This window comes from Acomys russatus, chromosome X (genome assembly GCF_903995435.1).
Source record: "Acomys russatus chromosome X, mAcoRus1.1, whole genome shotgun sequence".
Lineage (NCBI taxonomy): Eukaryota > Metazoa > Chordata > Mammalia > Rodentia > Muridae > Acomys > Acomys russatus.
Window position 1 is genome coordinate 112,944,564 of NC_067169.1, and position 5,390 is coordinate 112,949,953.

The 5,390-nt window shown below is 37.7% G+C and overlaps 1 pseudogene; it reads right to left on the bottom strand.

The window, feature by feature from the left end:
* Window positions 1-263: 263 nt before the first annotated feature.
* On the bottom strand, window positions 264-790 carry LOC127185650 (60S ribosomal protein L17-like; annotated as a pseudogene).
* Between the last annotated feature and the right edge of the window lie 4,600 nt (window positions 791-5,390).

Here is a 5,390-nt window from a genome sequence, read left to right on the forward strand (position 1 = left end):
TGTTATTTGTATCAGTTGATTAAAACATCATTTGCTTAATTACATGGTCTACATATTAACATAATTAATTCATGCATACTTTAACATGACATGGTGTGATGTTCTAAATTAGAATATCCAATTATTGCATTCAGTTATTCATAATTATGTTTTAAACGTGATACATTTTGTTTTGATTAAATATCAGTGTATGTTTATTATAATATTTTCATTAATTTTAATTAATGAATTTTACTTTTATCTGCATGTATTTTTTGCTGAATTTATTCCTTTGTCATCATTTTTTGTTTCTTCAGTTTCTTCTGGGATACCTTTTTTGTCTGTGTCACCTCCTCCTCTGGCTTTGGAACAATCTGTTCCTTTTCAGTAAGGATCATCTCGATGTGGCAAGGGGAGCTCACGAATGGATTTATCTGGTCATGGGCTCTGTAAGTTCCTTAGCACATCTTAGGTTCCTTGTTCACCTGGATGTATTCAATGACTATAGGCTCTACATCTAAACACTTAAGTTCAACATTACTCTCTGCATTTTTAAGCATGTGCAGCAAAAATTCAACATTCTCTTTTGGCCAACAACACTTAGTCTAACCCCACCAGTTGACCTAGGCACACTTCCTGACTCCACAGTTAAACCACTGGAATGACACACATTGCCTTTTTAAAGTGACATCTTTCAGATACTTGGTGGCTTTTTGGATATGCATACCTTGGTAGCCTGGACAGTTTTCCGAGTGTTCTTTTAGTGAACAAAAATATTTGACCCTCTTCATTTGTATGATTTTGTAGGGTTTTCTGGCAGCTTAAAGGAAGATAAAACCTAAACTTTTTAGGTTTATTTATTGTGTTGAGAGAGAGAGAGAGACAGAGAAATGTTGATCTTGCTAAGGTACACATTACCCGAGTACAACTTGCTCTCTCCTTCCATCAGATGAATTGATGGCAAGCATATCAGTTCTCTGCTCATTATTTTTTTTTTCTGAATACCTATATTTTTATAACTTTTAATATCCCCCATATTCATATGACTTACTCAGTTAGAGCTGTAATTGTTATGTTACTTTCTCTATTAAGGGGCCAAAGTTTTCCAATTGTCTCTTTGTTTATATAGTAATTCTGTGGGAAAGAATAAACCTTGTCACAGGTGGGAGCAGTCTTGGCGGACTTTTCCCTTGGGGCACCCCATGAATACCTTGTGACAGACTGAGTGGAGCCATCCTGGGGCTGGAATTCAGGAAGCATACCTGGTAACCCCACCTGGACTATTGTCTTTCTAATTGACTCTCACCTGGAGAAGGAGACAGTCCTTCCCATGTGACTTAGGGAGTTGGGGAAGAGAGAACAACAAAGTGAGCTGGGCGGAAGAGCGCGGAGAGAGCAGACCAGCTGGACCAGCACACAAGCCAGAGAGACACCTAAGGACCTGTCCCGTGGAACGGCTACCGGAAGGTTCACTCTTTTGTCCGTTTAACCTTTTTCCTTCTTGTATAAGCTACTTGGGTTGTATAATAAAGTTTAATTGCTAAGAAACAGAGTCAACATAATTCATTAGTCATCCAGCTACTGTTCCATGTGCTAAGTCCATAGCAACAACAAGCAAGATCGATTTCCTTCTTGAATGTGCTTTAAAACTTATGGTTGGAATAGATGGAAATGTTGCATGAAGGATAGAGTGCTTTACTCACAAGCAGAGCCTTAACTTAAGAGGAATAAGAAGATGCATTGATGTTTGAGATGAAAAAAGGAAGAGGTTAGGCAAGTAACATTAGCAAAAAATGTTAATCTACCTAAACCTCACAAAGACTCAACAAAGAAAGAGAATTTCAGACCAATTTCTCTTATGAACATCGATGCAAAAATACTAAATAAAATACTTGCAAAACGAATACAAGAACACATCAAAGATATCATTCATCATGACCAAGTAGCCTTCATTCCAGGCATGCAGGGATGGTTTAATATATGGAAATCCATCAATGTAATCCGCCATATAAACAAACTGAAAATGGAAAACCGCATGATCATCTCTTTACATGCAGAGAAAGCATTTGATAAAATCTAACACCCATTCATGTTTAAAGTTTTAGAGAGACCGGGGATACAAGGCACTTTTCTCAACATAATAAAGGCTATATACAGCAAACCAATAGCCAAAATCAAAGTAAATGGTGAGATACTCAAGGAAATTCCTCTAAAATCGGGAACAAGACAAGGCTGCCCACTCTCTCCATATCTCTTCAATATAGTACTCGAAGTTCTAGCCAGGGCAATAAGACAACAAAAGGAGATCAAGGGTATCCAAATGGGAAAGGAGGAAGTCAAATTATCCCTATTTGCAGATGATATGATAGTGTACATAAGTGACCCTCAAAATAACACCAGAGAACTCCTATAGCTGATAAACACCTTCAGCAAATTGGCTGGATACAAAATTAACTCAAAAAAGTCTGTAGCCTTCCTATACACAAATGACAAGCTTGCAGAGGAAGAAATTAGGAAAACCACACCCTTTACATTAGCCACAAGCAATATAAAATATCTAGGAGTTACTCTAACTAAGCAAGTGAAAAACTTATTTGAAAAAAATTTCAACACTCTGAAGAAAGAGATTGAAGATGACCTGAGAAGATGGAATGATCTCCCTTGCTCATGGATCAGGAGAATTAACATAGTAAAAATGGCCATACTACCAAAAGCAATCTACAGATTCAATGCAATCCCTATCAAAATACCTACACAATTTTTTAAAGACATTGAAAGTTCAATTCTGAACTTCATATGGAAAAACAAAAAACCCAGAATAGTTAAAACAATCTTGTACAATAAAAGGTGCTCCGGAGGAATCTCCATACCTGCTCTCAAACTGTACTATAAAGCAATAGTAATTAAAACAGCATGATACTGGCACAGCAACATGCTGGTTGATCAGTGGAATTGAATCGAAGACCCAGATATGAATCCACACACATATGGTCACTTGATTTTCGACAAAGAAGCCAAATCCATTCAATGGAAAAAGTATAGCATCTTCAACAAATGGTGCTGGTCTAACTGGAGGTCTATGTGTAAAAAAATGCAACTGGACCCATATTTGTCACCTTGCACAAAACTCAAATCCAAGTGGATTAAAGACCTCAACATAAAACCAGAGACACTAAGTCACTTAGAGGAAAAATTGGGGAAGAGCCTGGAACATATTGGCACAGGAGACAACTTTCTGAGCAGAACACCAACGGCCCAGGCCTTAATGTCAACCATTAATAAATGGGACCTCATGAGGCTGAGAAGCTTCTGTATGGCAGGAGACACTGTCAAGAGAACAAAGCGACAGCCTACAGACTGGGAAAAAATCTTCACCAACCCTACATCTGACAAAGGTCTAATATCCAAAATATATAAAGAACCCAAGAAATTAAACACCACCAAACCAAATAACCCTATTGAGAAATGGGGCTTGGAACTAAACAGAGAATTCTCAACAGAGGAATAGCAAATGACTGAGAAACACTTAAAGAAATGCTCAACCTCCTTAGTCATCAGGGAAATGCAAATCAAAACAACTCTGAGATTCCATCTTACACCCATCAGAATGGCTAAGATCAAAAATTCAAGTGACACCACATGCTGGCGAGGATGTGGGGAGAGAGGAACACTCCTTCATTGCTGGTGGGAATGCAAACTAGTACAACCACTTTGGAAATCTATCTGGTGCTATCTCAGAAAAATGGGAATAGGGCTTCCTCAAGACCCAGTTATTCCACTCCTTGGAATATACCCAGAAGATGCTCCAGCACACAACAAGAAACTTTGCTCAACCATGTTCATAGCAGCCTTATTCATAATAGCCAGAACATGGAAACAGCCTAAGTGTCCATCAGTAGAAGAATGGATAAAGAAACTGTGGTACATATACACTATGGAATACTACTCAGCTATTAAAAAGATGGAATTCCCAAAATTTATGGATAAATGGATTGAGCTAGAAATGATCATAATGAGTGAGTTTACCCAGAAGCACAAAGACTCAAATGGTATATACTCACTTATATCTGCATACTAGCCCAAGGGGCATGTGCCACGAAAGCCTTCACTTACCAGGAAACTGGGGCAGAGGGGAGGATATCCTATTGGGACTCTAGATGAGAGAAGTATGGGAGAATAGCAAAGTAGAAGGATCCAGAGGGTCCTAGAAACCTACAAGTAGAACCTTATGTTAGGCAGATTTGGGCCCAGGGGTCCCGCTCAAACTAAGGCACCAGCCAAGGACAATACAGGCGGCAAACTTTAAACCCCTACCCAGATCTAGCCAATGGTCAGAACATTCTCCACAGTTGAGAGGAGAGTGGGATATGACTTTCTCACGTACTCTGGTGCCTCACATTTGACCATGTCCCCTGGAGGAGGAGACCTGGTGGCACGCAGAGGAAGGACAGCAGGTTGCCAAGAAGAGTCTTGGTACCCTATGAGCATATACAGGGGGAGGTAATCCCCCTCAGGAACAGTCATAGGGGAGGAGAATAATGGGAAAATGGCGGGGGGAGGGAAGAATGGGAGGATACAAGGGATGGGATAAACATTGAGATGTAACAAGATTAAATTAATAAAAAAATTTTTTAAAAAAGTGAATCCAGAAAAAAATGTGCAAGAATGATTAATACCTGCTAGGAACTGAGCATGGAATCAAGAAAGGGATAGGATAGGTGATAGCTGCCAGTTGGAGTCAGACCACCAGAGCCTTTTATAGTAATAGAAAATGACTCAGCTTATAATCTAACAACAAGAGAACACACTTACTGGATTTGAGAGTAGAGAATCACATATACTCTCCTATGCTAGCCCCCATAACAAATTTTACTAAAAGAATAGAAATTATTCAAAATATACTCTTCAGTCACAACAAAATTTGTTCCAAAGTTAAAAAAAAAAGAGAACTTAAAAGCTCACAAATCAAAAAGTCTATGGAATAATGGATATGGTCAAATATTACATTGCAGACCAAAGAAAACATATTGTTAGTATATTCAAATTCAAAGAAAAATAAAATGGTTACCCTAAAGCTAAGGTATTATTTAGAATTTTTATCGCTTTAAAAATATATACAAAAAAGGAAGTTTTCAACAATACTCTAGGTTTTCATAAGAGTAAACATGGAATTAGGAGAGAATTCACCTGAGATTGGGGGAAGGAATATGATGTGTTAACTGCAAACGATCAACATAATAATTTTGAAATTATGAAAACATTCTACATCTAGAGTATTATGATGGCTGCACAAGTGTTTAAATTAAATTTATTTATATGTTTATACCCAATTGTATACTTATAATTTGGTGCCTTTTATGATGTGTTCATTATTGTGTATTATTATATATAATGTATTAATATATCTCATT